At 38.6% G+C, this 17360-nt stretch overlaps 1 protein-coding gene across 21 annotated transcripts in view; it reads left to right on the top strand.

Annotated features, from left to right (window-relative positions):
- Positions 1-17360, top strand: part of HTR7 (5-hydroxytryptamine receptor 7) — a 154391-nt gene that overhangs the window by 104509 nt on the left and 32522 nt on the right. For 16 of the 21 annotated variants that reach the window (XM_042960412.1, XM_042960430.1, XM_042960431.1 and 13 more), the window contains 5 exons: positions 6167-6227; positions 7722-7915; positions 8172-8248; positions 11515-11656; positions 12262-12382. The gene's annotated coding sequence lies outside the window, so the exon portion shown is untranslated. Of the gene's footprint in view, positions 1-6166; positions 6228-7721; positions 7916-8102; positions 8249-11493; positions 11657-12261; positions 12383-17360 lie in introns of all 21 variants that reach the window. The other 5 variants (XM_042960407.1, XM_042960417.1, XM_042960410.1 and 2 more) reach the window with 5 other exon arrangements.

Here is a 17360-nt window from a genome sequence, read left to right as displayed (position 1 = left end):
AATATTATTGTCTAAGAATTGCCCTATGTATGCCAGGCTCAAAAAAAACTTTTCCTCCTTAGGGAAATTATTTAAAAAAATTTTTTTAATGTTTATTTATTTTTGATGAAGAGAGAGCACAAGCAGGGGAGAGGCAGAGAGAGAGAGAGGGACAGAGAATCTCAAGTGAGCTCTGTGCTGACAGCAGAGCCCAGTGTAGGGCTCAAATCCATGAACCACAAGATCATGACCTGAGCTGAAGTTAGATGCTGAAGATTAAGCAGATTAAGGGGCGCCTGGGTGGCTCAGTTGGTTAAATGCCTGACTTCGGCTCACGTCATGATCTCGCGGTTCATGAGTTTGAGCCCTGCATCGGGCTCCGTGCTGGCAGCTCGGAGCCTGGAGCCTGCTTCGGATTCTGTGTCTCCCTCTCTCTCTGGCCCTTCCTTTCTCTCTCTCTCAAAAATAAATAAACATTAGAAAAATTTTTTTAAAGATTAACAGATTAAGACTAAAATGAATGCTGGGCAGGCAAAAGGAACAAAAGAATACAAAAAACTGATTCCACTTCAGTTTTCACACTTGGCATTTGAAAAGCACAGGGAGGACATTATGGAGACCACTGCGGTTCCTCTTGTCTCCCATCTGTTCCTCTTCCACAGCTACTCCCACATCTTATCCTCAAATTCTCAGAAGATTCTTCTTCGGGTCCTAGACCACACACCTCTTACTCTTCAACTTCAACTTCACCTCTTTCCTTCCAAATCTACATCACAAAATCTCCAAGCATCATTAGGCAAAGCCGGACTCCCTCTGAGGGTGGGAGATAGAGACTAAAAAAGCTGTCAGCAAAGGGGAAGTAGTGGGAAAATTCATGCATTAATAATGTAATACTTATGGCAGTGAAAATTTGGAAATGACCTAAACATGAAACAATTGGAAAATGGTTAAATAAATTATGGCATATGTGGTACTGGCTGTATGAACAAGATATAGTCCCTTTGTTCATGAAGTTTATAGTCTAATAGAAATATTTTATAGCCATCAGCAACAAACATGTTTTGGAAATAAATTTAATAATGTGACAAGAAAACTCATGGTATAATTTTGAGTGGAAAACTCCAGGTAAGAAGCTGCATATATAGTAATAAAATCCCAATTTAAAACACTGATATACGTAAGTCCTTGCATACATATGCGTATGTACATATATATGTGTTTATATCAAACTGTTAAAAGTGATTATCTCTGGATATTATTACAGGCGATTCTTGTTGCCTTTTTTTATACTCTTCTGTATGTTCAAAATGTTAAAGATAAGTATATTTTAATAGTAAATGGGTTTACAAATTATTGTTGTTCTCTCCTTATCATTGCCTATGTTTTCCAAATGTTCATAGAACGTATAAGTGGAAAAAAGCAGCAATCAATTCACAGTATTTGATACGACTGTGTACTGAGATACAGAAGTGGCTTCCTGATTTAGTAGACTTTGGCCTCCAGTAGCTCTATAGACCTGAATAATATATCTCTCAGTGTGTGTGTCTGTAATCTATTGTGTATTATATATATTATATTATATATATATAATATAATATATTATTAATTATAACAATTATAATATATCATATAATATATATTATATATAATGCATTCTATATCCAATTAGATTATATATATATAATGTATTATATATGTAATGTATATAATACAATGTATTATATACATATATATGTATATGATACATAATATATATATATATATATATATATATATATATATATATATAATCTAATTGGATTTTTACAAGAGTGGAGTATTCCCAAAGCACAAACAATTCGCATGCATATGCTTTCGCATGCATATATATATATATATATATATATAAAAATGTATTATATATGTAATGTATATAATATAATGTATTATATACATATATATGTATATGTATATATATGTATATACATATATATGTATATAATACATTATATATATTTTATATATATACATATATAATATAAATATTTATATAAATATATATATTTTATATTTTATATATATATTTATGTATATATATATAAATATATATATAAAATCTAATTGGATTTTTACAAGAGTGGAGTATTCCCAAAGCACAAACAATTCGTGTGCATATGCTTTCTTTGACTATGTCACCATGGACTCTAATGAGATCAAGCTTATTTGCCCTTCAAACTACAAGCACTAGAATTTCATCAGATGGCTTTTAAGTAAGCAAATTCATATCCTTAAAATATGGAGATGTAACGATGAATAGCACTGAACAGTTCTGTTCAAATTTATGTATAAATTTTGCTATGCTTTCCTCTTGCCAGTGTAGAAATCTATAGAGGTATTAAAATGCAATTTACATTATGCTTAAAGAAAGTGACTTTGCCTAATACAATACAAAGCCATTGAATGCTAACCCCATGACATGTACGCCTCCTTGAACCACCAAATACCATTGAGAGGAGCGAGTGAATTATCGTAGGTGATTTTAATTTAGATTACTAAAACATTTCCATAGACATAGAAGTCTGGGTTGATTAAACTTTAAACTTATCTGATTATAGCACTTATTATATTATGGTTGAAGTTACAGGAAAGTACTTCAATTGATTGGATAATTATGAATAAATAGGGAAGGATATGACTTTTAAAATTTGTTTCAATTATTTAAGTGATTGCTATACGAAGGAAATTAAGAAACTGAAATGGTCTTGACACTGTATCAAATTGCCAGACAGAAACTCTGAAGATGAATAACTTCATGGTGTCTATAGTACCATCAATTTAGAAATAGTTACTTTAAGAGATAAAAAGATAAGGATAAAAACATGAAAATTCAACTAATTGAAGTATTTCACCAATTGAATGTTATTGGCCATCTGTCTCTAGCTCATTTCCTCAGTTGATTTCAGAGAAGTCTCCCTACGAAAGTGTCATTAGATGTGCTATACAGATCTCAGAAAAAGAACCGTGAACAACATTTTTATTGGTTCATTTGGTCTCAGATTTGTGATTCCCATTGACAGAGGGGATCTTGTGTTATAAATTAAATACTCATAAGATGTTATTCTAAGGAATCTTTTCTTTTGCTGAAGATGGTGGAGGCTGGGAGTAATTGCATAACTGCCCAAGGCCATGTACCTAGAAGTGGGCAGGAGCAAGTCAAAGGCTGATTCTTAGATAATAAAGCCCAAACTTCCTCTCAGCTCCCAGGATGCAGGCTGCCATGTCCCATTGCATCAGACCTTGACCAATTCAGAGGACTTTTTTCAGGTTCATCAGATCTTTCTTGTCACGTGACTATAGATGACTACATCTCTCATTAGAGTGGTACATTTGTTACATCTGAACCGAAATTGATAAATTATTATTAACCCAAGTCCATAGTTTACATGAGAGTTCACTCTATGTGTTATACATTCTATGGGTTTCACAAATGTGTAATGACATGTATCCACCAATTTAGTGTCCTACAGAATAGTTTCGCTGCTCTAAAAATTCTCAGTGCTCCACCTGTTCACCCCTCACTCCCCAGGCCCCGGGAAGCCACTGATCACTTTGCTGTCTCCATCGTTTTGCCTTCACCAGAATGTCATATAGCTGGAATCATGCAGTATGCAGCCTTTGAGACTGGCTTTTTTCACTTAACAACATGCATGTAAGGATCTTCCATGTCTTTACAGGGCTTGATAGCTCATTTATTTTTAGCACTGAATAATATTCCACTGTCTGGATGGACCACAGTTTATCCTTTCACCTATGGAAGGACATCTTGGTTGCTTCTAGGTTTGAGCAGTTATGAATAAAGCTGCTATAAACATCCATGTGCAAGTTTTTGTGTGAACAGTACCACACAAAAGTTTTCCATTCCTTTGGGTAAATACCAAAGTGTGCAATTGCTGAATCATTTATAGGGATGTTTTTAGTTTTGTAAGAAACAGCTAAATTGTCTTCCAAAGTGACTGCATCATTTTGCATTACCACTAGCAATGAATGAGAGTACCTGTTGCCCCACATCCTTGCCAGCATTTGGTGTTGTCAGTGTTCTGGATTTTGGCCACTCTGACAGGTGTGTAGTGATATCTCATTGTTGTTTTAATTTGTTTTTCCCTAATGACATATGATGTGGGGCATCATTTCATATGCTTGTTTGTCATTTGTATGTCTTCTTCGACAAGGTGTCTGTTAAGGTCTTTGGCCCATTTTTTAATTGTGTTGTTTGTTTTCTTATTGTGCGCAATCTAATGTAGTTTTTAACCTTTATTAATAAAATCTTTTCCCTTGTTTCTTTTGTAACTGCCACCCCCCCGCCTTTTCAAATAAATTACTAGATTTGTTTCGCTAATACATTGTGTAAGGTTTCTTGCATTTATGTTCATGAGTGAGGTTCTTGTAACTTTCTTTTCTTGCAATGTTTTTATCAAGCTTTGATAACGAAGTTATTACGTTGGTAATATGGTCATAACATAACAACATGGTCATAAACCATGTTGGATAGTGTTCACTCTTAGTATATCCTTTGGTAATATTGTCCTGTAAAGTCAACTTTCTTGAGACTATGATTTTTTTTTGGTATAGGTTTTTAATTACAGACTCAGACTTTCAAATTGTTGTAGACTGTTCAGATTTATTATTTCTTCTGTATCAGTTTTTATAAGATTTATTTTTCTAGGAATTTATCTATTTCATCTCTTCTTTTTTCTTTGGCTAATATCTCTAGGAATTGATAAGTTTTATTAGCTTTTTTTCAGCACACAAGTTTTGGCTTAGTTAATATTTTCTACTGTAAGTATTATTTCTGGTATGTTAATTTCTTCTTTTCATTATCTTACATTTTCTGCTTTATTTTATTTATTTTTAAAGTTTGTTTTGAGAGGGAGAGAGAGCAAGTGTGAGCAGGGGTGGGGCAGAGAGAGAGAGAGAGAGAGAGAGAGAGAGAGAAGGAGAGAGAAAATCTCAAGCAGGCTCTACACTGTCAGCACAGAGCCTGATGGGGCAGGGCTTGAGCTCACAAACCATGAGATCATGACCTGAGCCAAAATCAAGAGTCAGATGCCTAACCGACTAAGCCACCCAGGTGCCCTTCTGCTTTATTTTTATTCGCTATGTTTTTATACTTTCTTGAGATGGATGTTTATCTCACTGATTTATAGTCTTCTTTTCTGATACTTACTCTAAAGTTACAAATCTGTCTCCAGTTGTGTTCTATGAGTTTTGACATGCCATTTTTTGTTAATTGAAGTATAGTTGACACATAATGATACATTAGTTTCAGGTGTACAACAAGTGATTAGACAAGTTTATGCATGATGCTGTGTTCGGCACAAGTGTAGCTACAATCTGGCACCTTACAACACTATACCGTTGACTGTAATCCCTAGGCTGTATCTTTCATTCCATGACCAGAAGCCTTACCTCCCACTCCCCTTTGAACATTTTGTCCATCCTCTCACACCCCTGCCCTCTTGCAGCCATTAGTTTGTTCTCTTGTTCCACCCAGTTATGGGTCTGTTTCTGTTTTGTTTGTTTGTTTATTTATTTATTTAAATTTATTTATTTATTTTGAGAGACGCAGAGACAGTGTGAGTGGGGAGGGGCAGAGAGAAAGGGAGACGGAGAATCCTAGCAGACTCTGTGCTGCCAGCTCAGAGCGCGATGTGGGGCCCAAACCCACGAAACCGTGAGATCATGACCTGAGCGGAAACCCAGAGTCAGGAGCTTAACTGACTGATCCACCCAGGTGGCCTGTCTAGTTTTTAGATTCCACATGTAAGTAAAATCATATGGTATTTGTCTTTCTCTGTCTGGCTTATTTCACTTAGTATAATACCCTCTAGGTTCATCCATGTCATCATAAATGGCAAGATCTCATTCTTTCTTATGGCTGAATAATATTCCATTATATATATATATATATATATATATATATATATATATATATATATATATATATACCACATCTTTATCCATTCATCTATTGATGGACACTTTGATTGCTTCTATATCTTGGAATTCTAAGGGACCCTTTTTCCCAACATCTTCCACAGCCAAGGTCAAGAGAGTCACGTATTCCTATTTCCCAAGGGTGAAAATCCTTGGTAGCGGGAGGAGTTTCAGATTAAATTCGAGTGTCTTCCATCTTACCTTGTTTTCACAGATTTGTTTCCAGTCTTCCTTAGGCCTGTGAAATCCTGGGCTCTACACCTCCTGGAGTAATGGTAGGCTAATGTCTGCTTTTGGCTCTTACACAGTTCTTTCCCTACCAACTCAGCCGTGAATTAAAAAGAATTTAAAAAGATTTCACGCAGAATTTTAAGTTTTAGGGCTGTTACAGGAGCAGTTTCTATAAAAGTCTAGTCCGCCATGTTGCTGGCGGAAGTCTCCCCCTTGTCATTCTATAATTTGTGATTCTAAGATGACTTGATTAGTGACTATTATATTATGATTACATTTGTTACACACCAGCCGTTCCCTATCTGCATGTACCTAGGTCTACACGAGTCCACTAGATTTTGAGTAAAAGAAGGGGAAATTCAGCCATAATCTGGAATTTCAGTACATTATTAACATCAAACATTTAGATAATTATTAGATACGTCATCATTTAGATGTGCCATGTTGTTTAGACACAACGGTTTTTATGTCCTGACTTGCCACTTTTGTTTTAGATTTTAAAATAACTCATCCATTTTGGTTTTGGCTCATCTTGTCCTCTCACTGCTGCTCTATCTTTTGTTTAAAAATACCAACTGCATTTTAAAAATAGGAGGCATTATTTTAGAACTAGAGGTTAGTATAAGAGTACAGTTAAGCTGTGGTGGCATATAATTCTGATTATAATCAATTCCCTTCTTGGCATATTCTCTTGAGGATGGGATGACCTAGCAGAAGGCATTAGTACCACCAGTTACACTGATACACTACTGAAATGTTTATTTTGGAGCATTAGGAAAAAACTTGGAAACCAAAGAGTAATTTACAATTGTTAGGGAGTTCACTGAGCCATTTCAGTTATAATTTATTAATCCCATTTTACCCACAAGGAGTTTTAATCAGATGATTTACCAATGTATTGAGAAGTGCCACAAACTAGGAGAAAAATAGAAGCAAACATATTAGTTCTTATGAATAAACCAAGCTTCTTCCTCGAATTTTCTTCAGACAGTTTCTAAATAAAGAGATGTGCCAAGTTTACAGTAGAGGGGCCATTGCATTTATTGTTCCATTGTTCTACAAGTTGAAATCAAATTGAAACATGTTCCGTAATGTCTCTCTGAAGTCAACAAGGCACAATGAGCACTAGAAACAATTTGTTATTGTTCTAAGCTCTCGTTGGTGTCCACAAATAACCTTATGTGAAAATGACACACAACAATAATTCACCTGAAGAGGGTGGTTAGGGTTTGGGGAATGACTTCAGGAATAAAGATAGATTTGGTCCATACTACCTACACCCCACCAGTTGAGCTAGCCCAACACCTCATCTGATGACAATAATAAGAGGAATAATAATTCAACAAGCTGATGTTGCTGTAGTGTTTTATAATTTACAAAGAGGTTTTTATTTACCTTATTCAGATTCTCCCACGAGCCCCTTGAGGTTGACGAGGCCATGATTATAAATTCCTCCTGTCACAAACAAGGAAACCAAGGCTTAGAGAGATTGCACGGCACAGCTGAGACTGAATTTCAAATGTCTTGATTCTCCACAGAGTGACCTGTCCCCATTCCAATCTGGTCATTTGGCAGGACTCTTGTTGCTGCGGGAGAAGAGTCCAAACAAAACAGAGGATGGATCCTGTCCACATGTCCTTGACATGTTCTGGGACATGATTCCCTGACACTCTCATGTTATGAATTTCCTGAGGACTCTTCTGTGATGACCTCTGTGTGCTTAACCAATATCGTAAGCATCAATTATTTTGGAATAAAACAAAATAAAATCAACCACATAAAAAAACTTTTATCAGAAAGCATTTGGTGAGTACAATAAAGGGAGGGATTGGAAAAGTGAGAAGTGTGATGCTTTGAGAGTTTTATCTTTGTCTTTTCCTGTTATTAATCAAGTTAATCTTGTTTCCTTGCTTCTCAAGGTACAGAGTTTGCTGGAAAATTCCTCATGTTTCATGTCTCCTTTTTTTGATCCCATTTTTGATTGACAGTGGATGGAGGTGGTCAATATACCAGAGCGCCATGAAGTGACAAAGAGCATTTCTTGAAGAAACCTCAGCAGAGTGATGTGAGTGTTTGACAGCTTTTCTTTCACTTGTATGAAGACTATAAGCTACTTTTCTAAGCCCTCTCCCAGTTTTGACATGCAGGCTCCTGTCCAAGTGTAGACCAGCTTCCTGAAATATTAATTTAGAAATTGTCCAGTAGAGAGATTCAGAATGGCAATAGAAGACAGCATTCTGAGATTCGTCAGACTGTTGATTTAGCGTATTTGGACCTAAAGTTTCTAGTTTCACTGAATTTTATTGTTGTATTTGGGGGCTTTTCTTTTTTTTTTTTTTTCAATATATGAAATTTATTGTCAAATTGGTTTCCATACAACACCCAGTGCTCATCCCAAAAGGTGCCCTCCTCAATACCCATCACCCACCCTCCCCTCCCTCCCACCCCCCATCAACCCTCAGTTTGTTCTCAGTTTTTAACAGTCTCTTATGCTTTGGCTCTCTTCCACTCTAACCTCTTTTTTTTTTTTTTCCCTTCCCCTCCCCCATGGGTTTCTGTTAAGTTTCTCAGGATCCACATAAGAGTGAAACCATATGGTATCTGTCTTTCTCTGTATGGCTTATTTCACTTAGCATCACACTCTCCAGTTCCATCCATGTTGCTACAAAGGGCCATATTTCGTTCTTTCTCATTGCCACGTAGTACTCCATTGTGTATATAAACCACAATTTCTTTATCCATTCATCAGTTGATGGACATTTAGGCTCTTTCCATAATTTAGCTATTGTTGAGAGTGCTGCTATAAACATTGGGGTACAAGTGGGGCTTTTCGTTTTCAACTGCCATATCCAACCTGTCAGAAGCCCTGTATGGCCCACCATTTCATCATGTGTCTCCCTTTCTCTCTCTGTGATCCCACTATCGTTGCCTCGTCCAGGCTTGTGCACTTCTCAAATACATCAGTCCATCAACTTTCTTACTGGTCTCTCTGCCTCCATTTTGGTCCCCACCCACACTTACTCTTCATGGTGCTATCTGAGTGGGATTGTTATAAAAGACAATTCTAATCATGATGCTCCTTATTTTGACTCTTGCGCTGTTGTCTTATAATTTTAACTAGTTTAGCTCAGAACGCTTTCTAGATGTTGACTCTTCCCTCCTCTATAGCCATGTTTTTCACTCAAGTACCCTTTGTGTAGCCAAACGAAACCACATGCCATTGTCTGAAGGTACCATGGTATCCCAGAGAAGTTACTTTAATCCTCTGTCAGGGATAACCCTACTGCACACCCAGGTGCTGAATGGATTCCAGAAGGTTTGGGAAGTCAAGGATGATGCGGCAGTGCTGGCCTGACAGCTGGCTCAGCTCCTGCCTGCTTGTGCAGAGCGGCTGCCCATGTGATAGGATTCAGGGACAAGCAGCTTCCCTCTCCTCCTCCTTCTCTACATGCCTGCAACTGTGCTGCAAATACAATATTTCCCGGTGATAGTCCTTGTCCCATTAAGATTTTGGCTTCCAATGTCAAATACAACAAAAGTGTAAGTGGTCATAACGATGTTTAAATCCATTCTTTCGAAAACTGAACCAGGGGCGCCTGGGTGGCTCAGTTGGTTGAGCGTCCGACTGTGGCTCAGGTCATGAACTCACAGCTTGTGAGTTCAAGCCCCACATCGGGCTTCATGTGGACAGCTCAGAGCCTGGAGCCTGCTTTGGATTCTGTGTCTTCCTCTCTCTGCCCCTCCCCCACTTGTGCTCTGTCTGTCTCTCTCTCAAAAATAAATAAACATTAAAAAAAAATTAAAAACAAAAAAGAAAAGAAAACTGATGCAGAGGCTCCTTTGAAAAAGTTATTTCCCTAAGGGGCACCTGGGTGGCTCAGTCAGGTAAGCGTTCGACTCTTGATTTCAGCTCAGGTAATGATCTCACAGTTCCGTGGGTTTGAGTCCCACACTGGGCTCTGTGCTGATGGCATGGAGCCTGCTTGGGATTCTCTCCCTCTCTCACTGCCCCTTCCCTGCTCTCTCTCTCTCTTTCTTTCAAAAGAAAAAAAAGAAAAAGAAAAAAAAAAGTTGTTTCCCTAAGACCACACAGTGGGCTGGAACCCGGGGGTCTTGGCCTTCACTTCTGATGCTTCCTATGCCGTGATTCTGCTGCCGGTTAAAGAGGTCATTCTCAGTTCTACGTGTGTAGGATGGCCTGGCATAATGGCTGTGGTGTAGATTCCTGGGCCCTGCCTTCTAGAGCCCTAGAGTTACTAGGTCTCTGTGGACTTAGGAGTCTGCATCTTATGCCATCCCCTGGGGCATTCAGATGCAGGACAGAGATGAAAGGCTAAGCTCATTAGAGTGAAGATAGTTCCTTTCTCAGGGGATTTGTGTCTGTTGGGTAACCTAGGTCTGCCAGTTAGGCTTGTATGAAAGCTAAATATTTGAGAGGGGCAAGGATGTAATCTGCTGCCTTATATATGCTTCTTATATAAAATGTTTCTTATTTCTGGGGCCCCTGGGTGGCTCAGTTAGTTAAGCGTCCAACTCTTGTTTTCGGCTTAGTTGATGATCTCATGGTCTCGTGAGTTCAAGCCCTGTGTTGGGCTTTGTGCTGACAGTGTGGAGCCTACTTGGGATTCTCGGTCTCACTGTCTCTGTCTTTCTCAAGATGCATAAATAAATAAAAACTTCTTTAAAACTGTTATTTATTTTTAAAAAGAACAGAATTAGGCTCTTGAAATCTACCCTCTACTTAGAAACAGTAACTGCCATCAGTGGATATAAGAGGAATAACAGACAAATGTGTGGGGGCGATGTGCACTCAGGGCTCATCAATTCTCCGTCTACCACAGGGCCCCGCTGTCATGCATGGCTCTTGGACTTTCACTCAGAGCCAGTCCCAGTTAGTCACAGTATGGGGAACAGTTGTTGGCCACTTTCCAAGCCTCTGTGGTTTGGGCTATTTGTAGCTTGTCCCTCAATTTCCTGGCATTTTGTCCACAAAGTGCATAACAGAAGGGAGTGGCATCTTAATCCTTGGCACAGGTTTTATAACCTTCTACAGAATTTCCCAACACTGTGAAAAAAATGGTTCCACGGTTCCTCTTTCTTCTAACTAAAGGTTTTGTTTTGTTTTGTTTTGTTTTGTTTTAAGGAGACTGGACTGTTTTCTTCTAACTATATAAAACTTTCAAATTAAGTAGAAAACGTTCTTGAAAGCACTATTTATAGACTAGAGGGAGCCCCTTAGGGGCAGGATTTGATACAACTCATCTTGTCCCCTTGGGATCAACACTGAGCACGTGTCTTAGTGAGTCTTAGTGGTGTGGTTTTTCCTTGCAGGGGTGATCATTTGGTTCGATAACACCAAAGGCTGGATGAATTTACCCGGAGAGGACCGTAATGAAAATCTGAAATAACCTTTATAATTTTCAAGTGAGGAAATGAAGGCCAAACATGAGAGGCTACAATAAGAGTATACTGGGTACGTATGAATCCAGGGGGCTCTGGATAGGAAGAAAGGAAATGGGTTACATTTCAAGGCATTTATGATTCTCTGATTAACCAGCCTCCCAGGCTTGCCTCCATGGGGTCCATAGGCCCCTAAGATACTGACACATCACCGGACAGGCTGATTGTAAGATTCTCTGGGGTTTTAAATCCAGGTGATCTCCTAACAGCTTTCTGAGCACTTTCATTTGATCTCCTGTTTGTTTCCCAACAGGAGATGTAGAGATATCTATGAGAAGGGGAGGGCCTTTGATTTTGAAGGGCAGCATTCCTGGCCACAGTCATGGCTTACTTCTTTTGAAGAGAGGAGGTTAGGGTTTTAGTAATAGTGGAATCATGTCTCCTTGGCAGAGAAGGAGCTTCATTTCAGTTTAGCCTGCGTCTTAGTGATAATGAGTGTGTGTGTGTGTGTGTGTGTGTGTGTGTGTGTGTGTGTAGTAGATGTATGTATATATATATGTATACTAGGTGTATGTTATATGTATATTGTATGTATATGTGTATGTGTATGTGTATGTATATGTATATGTATATGTATATGTATATATATATGCTAACAGTGTCTATCTGTCCCTGAAGTTGTGGATGTTTCCTGATTTTATGGCATTAGTGTCTCCTGGCATCTCAGTGGAGGACACCTCACTTTAGATTTCAATCCAATGGAATTTGGACTCTCTCTGATCCCTCAGTGACTCGTCAGGTAAGGACACTGGTGGGGAAGGTGGATTGGAAACCAATGGAGACTTAGATGGGAATCCCTTATTAAGTATGCTAAAAAGATAATTTTTGACGTTCCACTCTTATAACATTTTATCTCTTTATTAAAAGAACAGGGTAAACTAAGTCTGTGATAGCCTTTAACACCTTTTTCCTTTTCCCTCACTTTCCTTCTTATTTAAAATTAAATCTTTCCAGGGACTGGACACTAAGAGCTGACTTACCTGTGCAGTGTCACAGTATTCCTGGACTGTTCCCCTCTATTTCCTAATCACAGTCCCTCAACTTTCCCAAGGTTTATTCCCACTTCAGCTTCAGTCTCTGCTTAACCCTCTACTCCTTAAAAATAAGGCCTTCCCAGGCTCTTCTTCATAACCTAACAATCCCTTATCTCCCCTTTCTCAACATCCTAGTCTCATTTCCTGCTTGTTTTTTTGTATCACCACTCTGTTAGTTCGATTTGTTTAGCTAGAAATTGAGCTCTCTAAGGATAGGGATTTTTATGTGTTTTATGTGCTGTGTCCTTAGCACCTTGAAGACTATCTGATGCACAGCAATTGCTGAATAAATGTTTGTTGGATGAATCAAATGTGTGGGGAGGTAAAATACTGAAGTAAAGTACTGCCAGAGCAAAGAAAGAAGAAAAATGTAAACATAAGCTTAGCATCTCCTCTCCTGCTGCCGGCTTCTTAGCACTCCCAGATCCCACGTTCTGAGATGTGTGACCAGAGTCTGTGTTAGATAAATAGGTTAAGGACAAAAAGGCAGGGGGCACCAAACTGTGTCTTGTAACCGAGAAACACAGGCTTGGGTCTGGGGATGCAAAACAGCTCAAGGACCCTGGCTCTCCAGCAGTTTGTTCTCTGCTTCTACGGTACTTCTTGGCTTCATTCTTCTGGTGCCCTCACATGGCAGAGAGGACATAGCTGCTGCGAGCTCTAAAATAGTATCTTTAGGGGTACCTGGCTGGCTCAGTCAGTCAAACATGTGACTCTTGATCCTGGGGTTGTGAGTTCAAGCCCCATGTTGGGTGTAGAGCTTAAAATAAGTGAGTAAGTCAGTAAGTAAATAGTACCTTTATAGCTCTCAGTTGGAAAGAACATTTTTCTCACTGTCTGCATATAAAATGCTGGAAAGTAACTCCATTTGGTCTACCTTGGCCAACTCTTCCAACTACGGTCTCTAACCAGTCCAAGCTCCTCTGCTCGCCATATGACAGACCAGTAAGTCAAGAGGCAAGATGTTGGGGCAAGGAAAGCAACTTTATGTGGAAAGCCAGCATACCAAGGAAATGGCAGACTACTGTCCCAAACAACCATGTCCTCTAACAATGAAATTTAACCTTCTTTTATGTCACCAAAAGGGGGAAGCGGGAGAGGGTTGAGTCAATGGGTGATTAATATCTGTAGACATCTGAGGAAAGTCACGTAACTTCTTTGTCCTTGGTCAATTGATCTTTGTGTACAGACATCTGGTCATGTTGTTCCTGTAAATCTTAGACATAGCATAGTCATTTCTGCATGTACTTCCTTATTTCCCCAAGAGAGGTAGGTTTCGGGGTGTGGGGGGAGGGAAGCAGTTTTCACAAATCTTAGCTGTAAGCAAAATTCCTTCAGTGATTAACATGCCTATGTGGAGGGCCCATCAGAAGTTTCTAAACTGTAGGTCACAGCACCCAGGGAGATAGAAACAATATGGAGTCAGACATGCTAAGCTTCTCCCTGGAACAGATCTAAGCTCTAAGAAAGCAGGAACATTTTTACTTTTGCTCACTGCTGAATTTTAAGAGCCTAGAATAGTACATGGCACAAAGTAGGTGCTTAATAATTGCTGAAGGGACAAATGAATCACTGTGACAGGAACAGGATGCTGACTGGCAGCTGCACTATCATCAGATGAAATGAGGGAGGTGTTGTTAGCCCTGCCCCCCACCAAAAATATTAAATAGACCAAGAGAGGACGGGATGCTGGGCAGCTAAACTATTAGGTGACCACCATAGAGTCTAAAAGTCTTTATGATTATTTTTTTCAATCAGAAGTAGTAATTTTCCATTGTAATCTAAGAGTGCCTTTCTGGGAGAGCTTTGAGTGAAGGGGTTAAGGATTAAGATTGACATGAACTGTGGCCATCTTCCACGTGTTAGCATGTTGGGACGAAATGCCATCTTTCTAGTAAAAACTTTTACAGAAATAAGAAGATTAAATGTGTAAAGGGACTGACGGATGGATACATAGGCACACTTAGATCATTTTAGAAATTGGCAAACAATATCACACTTGAATTTTAAAAAATTTAAATGTAGGAAGGAATATATGTAGTGCATTTTCACAGATTAAAAGAAGGAAAAGTCCGGGGCGCCTGGGTGGCTCAGTCAGTTAAGTGTCCGACTTCGGCTCAGGTCATGATCTGGTGGTTCACGAGTTCAAGCCCTACATCGGGCTCTGTGCTGACAGCTCAGAGCCTGGAGCCTGCTTCCGATTCTGTGTCTCCCTCTCTCTCTGACTCTCCCCCCGTTCGTGCTCTGTCTCTCTCTGTCTCAAAAATAAATAAATGTTAAAAAAAAATTTTTTTTTTAATAAAAGAAGGAAAAGTCCTCTATGGGCAACTCAGCAATATTTCCTAACATTTACATTAGAGATTTAAAAATCTCTAAAATTATTTAAAAACATTTTTTAATGTTTTATTTAATTTTGAGACAGAGTATGAGCAGGAGCAGGGCAGAGAGAGAGGGAGACACAGAATCCAAAGCAGTCTCCAGGCTCCGAACTGTCAGCACAGAGCCGAACGCAGGGCTTGAACTCATGAACCGGGAGATCGTGACCTGAGCCGAAGTTGGACGCCCAACCAACTGAGCCACCTGGGTGGCCCTAAAATTATTTTTATATTCTGGTTTGTCAAAATAGGAGTTTTTCCAAAAATGTCTCCTGAGGAAATAATAACAAATGTGCAAAAAATTATGTAAAGTCACAATTAATTACAGTTACTTATAATAGAAAAAAAACCCCACAACTGCTAAAAAACAGGAATTAGCTAACCTGTGGTATATTCATATATAGAATAAGACCAAAGTCATGTTTTAGAACACAATAACACAGAAAATTATTCCCAGGATACTGTTAATTGAAAAAAGCATGATTGGAGATCATGATGTGGAGCATGATTCCAGTTTTATTTAAATACCTATCATTTGAACAGTGTGGTTCTCTTGACAAAAAGGATTAAATTATTACTGGTGGATTTTATTTTTTTTCTTTGTGCTTTTCTGTGAATTTTGAATTTTTTGTGTGTGAACATGTATTTCTTTTGTAACAACATCGAACACAAAAGACCTTAACATATTTGTTTGTAATTTTTCCAACATTCTTTGTATATAGAGCTTAAATAGCTAACCAGTCTTATGAAGTACTCCTGGTTATATTTGACATGCTGAAATTTATACTGAGGCATTTTTTTATTAATTTTTTTCAAAATATAATTTATTGTCAAGTTGGCTAACATACAGCGTGTCGAGTGTGCTCTTGGTTTGGGGGTAGATTCCCGTGGTTCATCGCTTACATACAACATGCAGTGCTCATCCCAACAAGTGCCCTCCTCAATGTATACTGAGGCATTTTAAAATGTATACATCCTGTGGACCTTTTCTTCTTTTTGGCTAGAGGGATTTGGTCCTGCAGCTTTTGTTTCTGCCATAATTGCACATGTTACCACTTTTCAAATGATCTGCACCAAAATTCCCTGCAAGAAGAAAGCATCTAGGAGTTACTGCAGAGAACCCACAGGAAGCATAAAATGAAACTTTACCTGTAACGGAAGTAGGTAGGAGCGCCTGGTTGGCTCTGTCCATGGAGCATTGGACTCTTGGTCTTGGGGCTGTGAGTTCAAGCCACATGCTGGGTGAAGAGATTACATAAATGTGACAGAAGCCTCGATTTGCTTTCTCTTGTAAAATCTACCACCAATGGGATGCTAGCAAGCACTGTGAAGAGCTCAACTACGGGATCTGTGGATAGAATTAGAACAATGTGGGAGGAATGGACAAGGTAACTTCAAGAGGACTGATTAATTAAAAGAATAGCAGAATGGTGTAAGGCACATGGGAAATCAGAAACATTTCTTGTTTTCATGCAAATAGGCTTGAGGCTGGGAGGTGGGGGCAGACGAAACAAATAGAAGCTGAAGCAAATCCACTTTATTACTTAAGAAAATGTGTTCCTAAATCTGTCTTCACAGGGCTGAAGTGATTCCACAGGTCCAATATGTTTTGTTCTTTCATTCAAGCCCAGAGAAAACACTGGTATCACCACTGATCCATTTTTTTAAATGTTTAATTCTTAAAGAAAGTACAACTTTTATTTTCGAGTGTCTCAGTGGTGTTCATGGTTCCGCATTTGTATAACAAAAATTGACAGAAAAATATGTTGTTTACCTTGAGAGGAACAAAGCAGTCAGAAAAAAATGTAGAGAAGTGTCAGTCACTCAAGAAAGAATGTAGATTTAAGTAATAGTTGCAACAAAAGTCTTTAAGATTTTAATCATCTTAATTGGCAAGAATATACTATAGTTTCAGCAAGAAAGCCCAAACTTAAGAGAAGATAGATTATTTAAAATAAGTTTCCTACACCCAAAAAACAAATAATCCAGTGAAGAAATGGGCAGAAGACATGAATAGACACGTCTCTAAAGAAGACATCCAGATGGCCAATAGGCACATGTAAAGATGCTCAACGTCGCTCCTCATCAGGGAAATACAAATCAAAACCACACTCAGATACCACCTCATGCCAGTCAGGGTGGCTAAAACGAACAAATCAGGAGACTATAGATGCTGGAGAGGATGTGGAGAAACCGAAACCCTCTTGCGCTGTTGGGAATGCAAACTGATACAGCCGCTCTGGAAAACAGTGTGGAGGTTACTCAAAAAATTAAAAATAGATCTACCCTATGACCCAGCAATAGCACT

The sequence above is a fragment of the Panthera tigris genome, chromosome D2 (genome assembly GCF_018350195.1).
Source record: "Panthera tigris isolate Pti1 chromosome D2, P.tigris_Pti1_mat1.1, whole genome shotgun sequence".
NCBI classification, from domain to species: Eukaryota; Metazoa; Chordata; class Mammalia; order Carnivora; family Felidae; genus Panthera; species Panthera tigris.
Note: the sequence above shows the minus strand (reverse complement) of the source record. Positions and strands in the feature narration are given on the sequence as shown.